The sequence below is a fragment of the Mya arenaria genome, chromosome 4 (assembly GCF_026914265.1).
Source record: "Mya arenaria isolate MELC-2E11 chromosome 4, ASM2691426v1".
NCBI lineage: Eukaryota > Metazoa > Mollusca > Bivalvia > Myida > Myidae > Mya > Mya arenaria.
This window is the reverse complement of record NC_069125.1, coordinates 72,412,345-72,425,745: the sequence shown is the minus strand read 5'-3', so window position 1 is coordinate 72,425,745 and position 13,401 is coordinate 72,412,345.

Below are 13,401 nucleotides of genomic sequence, written 5' to 3'. Positions count from 1 at the left end.
AGGGCATCGTTCATGCCGATAATGACGGAAAGTTGAGACAATTTCTCCGTGTTAAATATTGAAAACATTCAATTTGGTACAATACCACTCCTTGGCAAAACGTGCTTTTAATGTTGTATCATATTACGAGTCAACAGCGTGCTTTTAAAACAAAAAGGGTATAAGTTAACACATTTAAATCCAAAACGGATGCAAATACAATTATTATTATTATTAGAGATATTTAATAGCTACACTTACGTCTCCTCCAATGGGATTGACGGATGGATTCTTGATTACTTGGTTAGGAAGCTAGTTTCAACTACCGACGAAATCCACGGTCAATGTCCAATGGCTTTATTAAATGGGTTATTCAGAGGTTCGAATATGCGCTTGGCTAGTACAGAGACATTTACTTTAAACATATTTATTTTACAACGATTGTGAAACAAGTTATTACAACATTATATTTTTCAGTCTCGTGGGCACGATTTAACGCGAGAGTTTGGTCTTGGGTTGTGCGGGAAACCGGAGTTACAGGAAGAAAACCCACTTGTCCGGCTTGGTGACCACAAACCAAACTGCGCCCAAGCCGGGAATCGAACCAAAGTAAGAAGCGACATTTCGCCCACAAACCTAAGTTCATTTCGGATATTTTTGTCATGTTGGCAGATTTACATTGGATTATTTACATAGTGAAAAAAAACAAGGCCAAGACGTGCAGGTTACATAACAGACATTCAACATACAATCAAACACAAACATACTGTATATCAATAAAACAAAAGTAATACTTCAAATTAACTCATATATTACACATTTATACCTCATATGTTGTATCAAAATATCTTATAAAGAAGCAGCTAATTCTTGTATTGTTAATTTCTTATTTCATCGCAAAGTAAACATATTTTTCAAGATGTATGTTAACTTTTTCCCAAACTCTGTGTTTTATTTAAAATTGGCCTGTGATGGCCAACTGTACCTATAATTGTATTTGTTTCATATTTATGATTGATCATTGAAGCATGGCATGAAATGGTATTCTCATTCTATATCATTTTGTAAACATAATTAACATACTATTAGTTATCTGTCAACATTCTCATATATTAGAACCAGTTTCTATATGTCACGAGCGTCTAAATCTCGATAATTATTTCCTGTACCTTTCGTTGTTCACAAAATATTAATATAGTTTTCATGTCAACTAAACTCAAATCGACTCAACATGTTTATTTCCCCCATCACTGGAGATATTCATTAAATATATACAGCTATTGGTAACAAGGAAACACCCATCATCAACATCCATTGTACATATATATATATATATACATACGATGGTTGTGAGATAGATACTTGTCATCGAATGTAAATACAAGGTTTGCAAATAAAATGCGTGGTCCGCCGCAGCGACCCAAGAAGTCTTGACCTGTCCAGACGAAATACAAGAAATTTTGCACCAAGAGTAAGTTGTTAACAGATTATATCATAAACAAATGTATATTAAATTATATGTTTTTGCGATATTCGCCGGAAATATTCCTAAATTAGCATAGAAAAATGTAAATTTAGAGGCGTATTGTTTTAGTCAGTATGAAAAAAGCAAATTGTCTTTAGAAAAAGTTAATGCCCCATATTATTTGACGTGTAAACTATATTCTATCAATCATTGATAGAGATATATTGTTTAAACAATATGAAACAAATATTAAACAATATTTCAAAAAGTCGACATTTTGTTCTGTGCCTAGCAAAGGAGCCGTATAGTGTTATCAGTACAAATGCATTCTGGAAACGATTGTGACAAATTTGTGGATTCACACCATTGGGATGAATGCCTTGACCAACCATTGAGAAACACCATTTCTAGCTTTTTAAATGCGTCGTTGGGACGCGTGTGAGCAGGTTTAAAAATTGATTTTTGTATGAAATATAGGCATGATTTATTGTATGAAATATCCCTATGCAAGATAAGGACTTGAAGAGCGGTGCATCGCGCGGAGAACACTATGACGTCGATTTTTTGCCATTCATTTCTATGTTCCAGCGTTGGTAGTATAAGAACTATTGGCAACATGTTACACATGAGATGTCATCTGCAAATGCGGAACTTCGGGACTAACAGATAGAAGGCATGCTCTATGTTTGCAGTTGTAGAGATTTCTTAATAACATGTCTAAATATACCAGGTAGAAAATTGTTAAGAGTACACCACCCTGTCTGAGGCCGCATACGGCATAAATTAATTAATATTCAGCTAATAATGAAGTCGGGAACTAGCCACTGTGGATACATATTCAAACAGTCAGGGTTGCTATCTTTTGAAGACAGGTGTTATTATCATCTTTCATTATTTGTTTTCAAAAGCATGAAATGTTTGACTCCTTCGTACTTCACAATATTGTTAACATTTGCCAAAAATGAGAACTATAGCTTGCGTTCTTCAGAAAAATGGATCTTTTTATTGTAAAACCTAGAACAAACTATATCAAAAATATATTTGCCTATAAAGCAATGAAAATTTGGAATTATTTTCCTACATACATTAAATGTCAAGATAAGCTATCAGCCTTTAAACATGCATTAAAAGGCTACTTATTGGCAGAGTGATATTATCACTTATGAAAACAAAATCTTGACACTTTATTTAATTCACATTATTATAAATAGTTTATTGTTTACATGAATTGTGTTAATGTACGTATATGACATTCTTGCAACAACATTATTTACAGGATGAAATTATTGTAATTTATAATCATCATGTTAAACTAAGTTGTGTTTGTCAAGGAAATGTTGAATACATGTATAACTATGTTGAATTACACGAGAAAAGTATGATAGTGATAGTGTGATTGTATGTTTTGTATGTTGCTTAATATGTAAGTTAGTATATGTGTTTCTGTAATACTTTTTGTGAGAAGGCCGTGCTGGAAATAAGTAGTTTGTCTGTAATGGTTGTACACTTAGTATGTAACCTTCGTTAAATAAAGTTGTTATTATTATTATTATTATTATTATTATTATTATTATTATTATTATTATTATTATTAAAAACTTATAAGATAAGGAATAGTGAAAATATGTGAAAATCATCTACTCAGTTTATAGTAATGTTATATCGGGCATAAAGTTATAAAAAATGAAATAAGTGAGGCATTTGTTTCTTGACTTGGGACAAGACAAGGGGACTGTTTATCCCCTTTTATATTTTCCATGTACATAAATGATTTAGAAGAGGAATTTTATACTGAAAGGTATTCAGAGAATCAATATAAACAATTGTTACTGCTTTACGCGGACGACATAGTGACATTTACAAATTTTGAAGTAGACTTGCAAAACGGACTTAATATTCTCAGAAATTACTGTCAAACCTTGAAAGTTGTTGTATATGTCAATTAAACTAAGGTCATTGTATTCCGGAAAGCAGCATATTACGAGCTAATATCAAATTCTTTTACAGGGATTAAGGAATTGAATTTGTTTACCAATTCACATATTTAGGAATTACATTTTCTACCGGCGGTTCATTTAATGAAACATTTATAGTTCTTGGAGGTAAATAATACAATGAAAAATACAGGGACAATCCAAGTTGCAGAAAAATAAAAAAATAAACCCTGTTTAGGGGCACACAAATCAAGGGCCCAAATGTCAATGAACTATAGACACAGACACACACGCATACACAAATTCAAACACCCAAAACAAACTTACACCTCATACACAAATACCACAAACAAACAATACCATCATCAATATTGCTTAACCGTTAAATGATGCCATCAAAGCTATTTTCAAATTAAACAAATTTTTATCAAAATTTACTTACATCGAATTAAGCCACATTGTTCCATTGTTCGATGATCTTATATTACCTATACTCAGTTATGGGTCAAATGTAAGGGAATTCTTATGAGCAGACTCACCAGAAAAAAATACATCTTCATTTATTTAAAAAAAATATACTTGGAGTAGAATTTTGAACACAAAACAATTTTATTTATGGAGAATTTGGAAGAACCCCTCTCTATGTTTATCGAATGACGTATATCATCAGATACTGGTTGATATTGACGATGTCGAATGACAGAAAATACATGCAACTTTTGTATAATTCAATGATATCAGATCTACAAAACAATATTGGCGACTTCAGTTTGGCATATAACTTAAAACTTATGCTAGAATAAATGCGTTTAAAACTCAAAATATTGTTTTATATATTTTCAAACAAAAAGCGAGATATATAGTTGTGCAAAAAATGAATGAAGAGTTGAGAGATTCCTCGAGACCTTCTTCCTTTGTATAATTTTCGATGTTTAATTTCCAGTTGTTCCTAGACATCATCCAGAACAAAACAACATCACAGGCACACTCTATCAAGGCTTAGATTTTTTATGATATGATATTGCTATTTTAAAATCCCTTGAACAAGGAAGGCAATACTTTTAAAAATTATTATTCAACCGAATAAATAACTCCCTAGTCATTTTATTGTTGAAAATAGTATATTCCGTTGAGAATTGTATTGGATTGCATGCTCTCACATTTCAATGTTAATCGTTTGAAAAGATCTATTTGTCTGATATAGGAACAATGTATAAGACAAGTATAATTATTTTGCATACCAGATTTTTCTATAATTATTATTGTTTGAAATATGTATTTATCATGGGCTGTTAGCTAATAGTGCATAAACTATATATTTATCTATGTTTTCTATTGGCAAATAATTTGTCGATGGTTTTGCAAAAGCAAGGAGTCAGGGATATTGGTTTATATATTTTGGGGTCTCGCTTATCGTTGCATTTCCCTTTGTAGATCGTGACCAAGACGCTGGTTCTCCCTGAGTTTGGAGTTAACTCGTCCTTTATAACTGTGTTTACCAAATATGCGAGTGTTATTATGACCGTTGGTCCACCTAGTAAGATGCGATCGTTCATGGTGTCATCATGCCCTGCGCTTTTGCTTTTAGCGAGCGCTTTCGTGACCTTCGTGACCTTTTATACTTCTTCTGTCGTGAAAGGGCGAATGCATCACATCATAATCAGCTCCCGGTTTGAAAAAAGTTATGGCGGTCAATTAGTCGACTCGTCGAAAAATGATTTTTTTCACTATTACACGGTGCGTATCAATATCGGTACCCTCTTTGCGAAATCTACTGAAACGGTACCCTCTTTGCACATGCACTGGTCCTTCTCTGCTGAAAACAAATCGGCTATGGATTACAAGCCAGTGTTCTCTGTCACATATTAAACGATCAACGCAAAAAAAAACGATAAAAAAGGAAAAACTTATTACTTAACTCGATACAGTGCTACGAGGGTACCCGTGCTTTAAAAAATGAGAGAGATGGTACCTGTGATATAAACAAGAGCTGTCACAGTATGTGACGAATGCCCCCGAATGTGACAATGACCTATGAACAAGGTCAGTACATGAAAAGTTGATCTTGCCTTTACATATCAAATACATATGGCAAGTTATTTTAAATTGCCTCTGAACATAAAAAGTACCACCCATATTTGACAACCTACACTCTTATGACCTTATATTCAGCATTCCATTGTGAATAAACACTAAGTGTATCTTTCACCTTAGAGGTAGAGACATGGCTCTTGCACGCAACACGTCGTCTTGGTATGTCGAACACATGTGGCAAGTTATTTTAAAATCTGTCCATACAAGAAAAAGTTACAGCCCGGGACACGACAACCTATATTCTATGTCCTTATATGCAGCATTCCATTTTGAGTAAACACCTAAGTGTGACCTTGACCTTAGAGGTAAGGACACAGGTCCTGCATGCGACACGTCGTCTTGGTATGTGGAACAAATGTGGCAAGTTATTTTAAAATCTGTCCATACCCGAGAAAGTTACAGCCGGACACGACAACCTATACTATATGTCGTTATATGCAGCATTCCATTGTGAGTAAACACTAAGTGTGACCTTGACCTTAGAGATGGGGTCTTGCACGTGACACGTCGTCTTGGTATGTAGAACACATGTGTTGCTACGAGGGTACCCGTGCTTTAAAAAAATGAGAGAGTGGGTACCTGTGATATAAAAAATCAATAGCAAAGAGGTATCCCGTGCCGCTGCAAAACCGAAAGTAGGGTGTTTTTATGAATTTACCACATATTTTAGACTATTATTTGCTATTTGTATGAATGTGATATATAAATGAATACATGTAATATGAATGGGGTGTACATAATCAAACCAGTGGTTCACTTAAGCCCGCAGAACATGCAGAGGCGCTGGGCGAGGCAAGACATATCGATATTGTTTAGCTTATTGTGGAGTTGCGGTAATTGAAAAATGGGCACATTACTAAAAAGACATAGCTATAACATTCAAGTGTTCCGTGGTATACTTCTTTTGCACATGACATACCTCCTTTCATCAGTTGAATGAACATTAACTGGCTTGTTGTCCATCGCCGATTTGTTTTCAGCAGAGAATGACCGGTGCATGTGCAAAGAGGGTACCGTTTCAGAAGATTTCGCAAAGAGGGTACCGATATGGATACGCACCGTGTATTAGTCAGTTGCCAGGTTACATCGGATGTTATGTTTGCAATGCAGAGAGTATTTTACGAACTATTAGTGATGTAACTGAGCCTGATCTTTGATTGATTTGTCCCAATAACAGAACAACAAACAAAGGTACAAAGGACTTGCCCCACCCGCCCTCCGGATGTTGCGACCAGATGCCTGCTAAAGGGTCCAGAAGGAAAAGAAATCGCTCTTCTCCGAATCAGAACCACAAACCTCCTCATTTATTGTTTCATAAAAGGCATGGGGCTGGTATTTCTCTACGGGACCTTAATTCCGGTAGCATCAGTGACACCAGTTATTGTAGCGCGGTTGATTCCAATTCGGACAATTCGGACAGCGATTCAGCCTCAATGTGTTCAAAAAAGATCTGAAGGAGGTTGCGGCCAAAATGGTTGAACAATTTAAAGATCAAATAGTGAAGGACCTCAGGGATGAATTCATGAAGGTGGTTGATGAGAAAATCCGCAAATTGTCAGATTCGCAAAGAAAATGAACATTTAAAAGCATGTCTTAAATTGACCAATGAATTGACCACGGTATTCCACTTGACAACGGTGATCCTCGTGAGGATGTTACATCAAAGATCTTAGAGCACGCCAAGAAAATCAACTTCACTTTGAAGCCTTCTGACATCGATAAGGCACATAGATCGGGTCGCTTTAGGTCAGAATCCACTAGTACAAGGAAGATAATTGTAAAAATTACAAACTCAAAGGCAAGGGAACGTGTATATAACGCCATGAAATCCACGTGTGATGGCATCTACGTACATGGCTACCTAACGAAGTATCGCCAGGAGAAATCGTATGAGGCACGAAAACTCAAGAGGGACGGTCATCTTACTCAAACCTGGGTGTCTGGTGGGAACGTGTTTGGAACGATGGTGGTTGCTGGTAGTGAAAGAAAATTCCAAATCAGGAAAATTGACGCTTTGGAAGCAGTGCGACAGGGGACCGTCCCAGTGTACCACGACCCAGCCTTCCATTTAGAGGCAGTGACAATCCATCATCTCATTATCGTCACATTGCTGTGTACATAATGTGTATATATATGTTAATAACTTAATATTGTCCCATAGTTCCGTGATACTAAAGTACATGTGCTATTCCTTTATGAGCTTCTTTCTATTATATTGTGTTTTCGATTATTACATTGTTCCATAACCATATTTTCTTTATATGTTTTTCCTACCTTTCTAAGTTGAAGAAACACACAAGAATCCCTTTTATTTAAGCACAGATAAGTCCTGCTATCCTCATTATTTAATACTTAATAGCTAATTGTAGATCTAACGATAAGAAATATAACTGCAAACATAGCTATTTCAATTTTTGCATTTGAAGTATTTTTTTAAATGTCCATATTTCTAACACATTTCATCAAAGTTGAATTCCATAAATCCAATTTCCAACTGAAATCGATTTGAATGAGGCCATGTTAGAATTTTCTACAAATTTCGTGATCAAAAGGAAACGTTTGTGGGTATAAATGCATAGTCGTTTTTAAACAGCTGACTACAGAGGTGTAAGATTGTAATCAGCCTAAAGTATGTTAATTAGTTTAGATTTTTTTAATGAAGCCATGTAAGAGTTTTCTAAAAAAACAACAACTTATCAATAGAAAATCTATGTATGTATTAATGTAAAGTCACGTTGGTTGTCTAGAGTGATTGCAGAGGTGTACGATTGAAATCACAATGTAGTTCTGAATTTGAGGAAGGCCTTTGGCCCGTGGCAAGTTTACCTTAAACTTGCGCGTTAAAGGCTCCTGCAAGAAGAAAGGAACCCATCCTTGATTAAAATGCAAACAGGGACTTGACGTCGCGTAGGACGTCTTTGGAGGCATCAATATCACTATCAGACGACATAAGCCATGTCGGTACCTTTTTGTTCGTTCGATGTTCAATCATTCTGTCACAGTTAATATTATTTAGTTAATCAATGTAATAATTTAAATCGTTATTATATATAATGACAGTGCCGCCTTCACCACACTTTAGAGTACCAAAGTAGTGTAGTGTTTCGGCTATAGTGTAAAACGCAGAAACCTAATGGAGTCTACAAAACAAACATCATGCGGTAATATCTACTCAGTAAATAATGCGATGTCAATGTTTTTATCTCCAAGAAACGTTGATAGCGTGAAAGCAGAGGACAAAATGCCCCGTACATTCCACACACGTATAGACAAAGTATTATACCACTACCACTACCCATCTTGTTCACTGTACCTTAAGGGATTGCCTCCCGTCGAATGAGAGAAAATTACGGTCAGTCCAGGCTCTTGTGATCACTGTTCTACTGGGCATAACACACTTAACCGAAATCCTTCAATTATACTGCAACTATCCGTCTATGTACCAACCATCGTACAAAGTGTTTAATTAAACTTTTAATTGACTTAAAGATCAGCTTGGAACTTATCACCAATTGATACAACTATTCTTTACTAAAATCCACACATTAGTTTCGTCACAATAGGCGAATTGCATCTATGAATCCAAGACATTCTGCTACGTTTGTAAATACTGATTACGGATTCTTTAGTATAACAAAGGCAATTTATTAGTGTCGGGATTAAGATTTGTTCATAATTATATTTCCGAGACCAAGACGATTTAACAACCTTTTAAGGGAACTATAATACTTATTTGTATTTAATTATAATTTACAAACAAAGACAAATGTCTATGCTCCATAAAGATCCGATGTGCTAGTGAATCAGGGTTTATTATTACTTTCATCCATTAAGTGACCTTTCTTTACATAACACTGAGAATGGAAATCGTCCAAGTTCAGCCTAAAATTTTTCATGTTAGAAAATTGAGATTTAATCCCCAGAGCAAGCAAACAAAACTTGAGACCTTAATTTTGTAATAATATACTCCTACACCATACATGCTTATGAAAAAAAAACACGATAAAGCAAGAGGAACTCTACTAAAAACGGTAAGTAAACTATTAAAGGCTCTCATTGCCTGCTCATTTAACTATTTTACGGCAGAAAGCATGTTACCAGTATCTGAAAAATTACACCAAGTTACGTAAAATGGTCAATTATTCCAAGTTTAGCCATTAAAGCTGCACTCTCACAGATTGAGCGGGTTTTTTTTTTATTTTTTGTCCCGGAACGAGCCAATTTTTGCGAAAATCTATGAAAGCCAGTGATATAAGACTGCTGACAAAAAATCAGACCCGAGAATTTCATATTTAATTTCAAAAAATGATGTTTTATGCATTTTTCGTAAACCGTTAGCCATAAAACATTAATTTTGGACCGGAAATATAAAAATCTGCGATCTGATTTTTTTTGTCAGCAGTCATATATCATTGGTTTGCAGATATTTACGCTAAAAAATTCTCTTTCCATGACAAAACAATAAAAAAGTTGTCAAAACGGTAAATCTGTGAGAGTGCAGCTTTAAACAGCCACCGTAAAGTACAACATCTATATTTATTTTTTTCAAATATATATATTTTTATTCAATTGTTGTTGTTATCTAGTCACCATTTACAAGAGTTAGTATAGACTGAACCTTACGGGTGGTGTAGACTAACAAATTGGGTCTAAATAAGGCAATCTCATCAGCAAAAGGTCACATTCATATAGATAATAGGTTATTTTTTCAGAGACATTGTTAAACGATCAAAGTCGTCGTATACATCGTTATTAAAAATACAACTGCGAAAGAGGTTCCCCTTGTTTCGCACCCAGTGATATATCAAACCATTCTGAAAAAGAAAACAAATCCATGATTCTTTTATAAAAATTTTTTTTGTAACTTTGGTTAAGTGGACACACATAACTAAGTCCGATCTTGATGAAACTTTATCAACCACTATTGTACTAGAATGTGTTTTAATAGCTTTTTTATGCGGCGAAAGTGTGCCCTTTTGCCACATAAGAAAGTCCTGTTTATGCGTTGAAAATCACCGCATAAACGTGGTCGATTTCGTTTATGCGGCGATGCTGTTATGCGGCGTTCGAAAAGCACGTTAGTGTAGATCGGTTATGACGTCATTGGCACGAATATGTGCCATCATGCATTTCGAATCTTTGACTGTTTTGATTGTTCTAGTCGACTAGATTGGTTATCGTTTTTTTGAATTCCCTCAATACGAAATGGGCCTAGTTGATCTAGTTGATTTACTGTTTATATCTATCGAATATACACACAACTTAAATGATGTCATGACAATATTGTATGTAAAAATAAAGTCCTATCATTGTTTAAAGCAAGAGTTGTATAGATATCTATAGATAGCTAAGTTTTATGTTTGTATTCACAATTTATTTTGACACGTTGATATGGACCATACTAAGTCTTAGATACTATTGCATTTATCCGTCTGTTTCAAAGAATTGGTAAAACGAAAAATAGATAAGAACTTACGTACAGAAATGAATTGTAACTATCTCTATTTGTAATTGAAGCGTTGTGTTTAAGATGAACTTTTTTTAATGTTGAATTGTATTATTTTAAATAGATACTTGTGTTCATCCTTAACGACACGTAACAATATTTATTTCACACGCCTGATTTTGAATAACCTTGCCAAAATAATGTTCACATGGCATCCATGTATCCAACCATGTATCATTTACGTGCTAAGTAAACAACGATCATTTCGAAACACAATGCTAATTAATGCTTAACTCTGGTGCGAACCAACTGTCTTAAGGAATGAACCAACACTGTCCCTTACTTGATGAGCTTTAGTGCATGAATTGTCAGTTTGTTCAAATGTCTTTGAAACTCGTTAGCCTTGTTAGCCTTGATGCCATTGGTCTCTGCCTCCGTCTTCTTGGCGGGAATTACTTCATATATCTGATGAAAATGCTTTCCTTAACGCTTCGTACTCTTTCATTGTCAAATGCATTAAAGCTTACTTCTCTTAGCAGAAGCATGCTTAATGTTTAGGTACATGTATAATTAGTAAACGACCATTGTAAAATATTACACAATTGTAATATATTTTCAAGTCGTCCAAGCAACGTATGATAACATGACTCAATTTATACATTTAATATTGACTATACATAGAAATCTTACACTACCTGCATATTGCATAATAGTTCTAAAGTGTTTTCTCGTGTATTGGAAACATCATTGTCCTGTGTTTTGTCCAAATATCTTCTATTTCGTTTCGTTACGGTACATGTCACATTGGATACATTGTATATTTGTTTGATATTCGATATTTGTATCATATCTAATCATGTGACAATATCTTGAATACATCCTATCTATATATGTATGTGTATTCATCAATTACTTATGTATGTGTTTTCTGTCATTATCTATTTAATTTCCTATTCGCATATCTAAATTATTGAACGCAGTAAAATATTTAATTGAACTGAATTCCAAGCGGTATGTAGAACTGCAGAAGTGTCCACTGAGGCTTGAATCAGTTTCCGAGTATTCAACAATTTACACTTGTCTTCTCGGTGATTACACGCCCCCTTCAAACGGACATGACATCGCTCCTACCGCTGAAATAGGTACGCGCAAGAAACTGAAGAAATATGTATACATGTAGGTTTTAAATACTAAATTTGTCATTAATATAATCACGGACCTATAAACCTAGGTCAGTGGTATAATTTTTGGATTAAAATTTACTTAACCGCATGTAAGCGTGTTCCAGACGTAGACTATCAATGATCATATAGGCCTCCAAATATACAATAAATTATACTTAACTTCGTGTTTTAACAATTATATACACTATAATGTTTGAAAGATGTGCATAAAAAATAATATGAAAATTAACCGTTCGTCTGGCTACACCAGACTTGAACGATTATTTTTCATATACATCTCCTATTGAACAAAAACTTACTTACTTAAATACTAAAAGTCGAACATTTTGAAAAATATTGCCATGTCATCGGTTCCATTATTATTTCAATCATTGTTGATAATTATGGGATTATGATCACACGAAATCATTTAAAACGTAAAAAACATGAACCATACAAACCAGTGGAACCACACAAAACACATTTAATGTTACAGGTTGTCGATTCATAAATATTGGATGGATTCCCCCTGGAACCATCTAGAAAAAAATGGGAATGGGAAAAAGTTCTTTTTTATTTATCATACTAGTACAGAAATAGGACTAGTAGTAATTAATCGTTTGGACAATTTTTTTAAACAATTAAGCGTTTAATTTTCACATTGATCGACTTTATAGTTCGCCCTGTGATGAAATCATGATAATAACCAAACGCTTTAAATACACTTTATAGTACACCGTGCTGTAAAAATACACAGGAAGTGTTTTAAAGAGGATAATAATTAAAGCGATTGACAAAGTACTCAATATACGATTACGTACGAAATATTATTGTTCGATTGTCCGTTTCTTACGCGTACACATTTTCAGGGGAGGGCCAAAAATTGAAAACATATTGAAGTGCTTTGTCTGTAAAAAAACCTATTTTAAACATTTATATACGTTTTCATTAATTTGGATTAATCTTTATATGAAAATATATCACTACTGCACTGAATGGAAGATAGCTATAAACAGAGCTTCTAAAAGATTGAGACCTCCAACGGTCCGGAACCGGCGACATCGATAAAAAAATACCACCAACCCCTACCATCCAAAAAAAATCCTAGAAATGTCCGAAAAAAATATGTCATACATTTTCGTGATGCGTTTTCTGTCATTATTTTCGCGACGTAGCAATTTGCAAGAGGTGCTTTAGAGCCATCATAGCAGATTTAGATAGTAATTGATTATTCCTGAATGAGATTCTCATCAAATTCTGTGTTTTTTTCTAACAAGGAACTCTGCGATCGTTATTAATTAATTGCGACCGGCGAAAAAC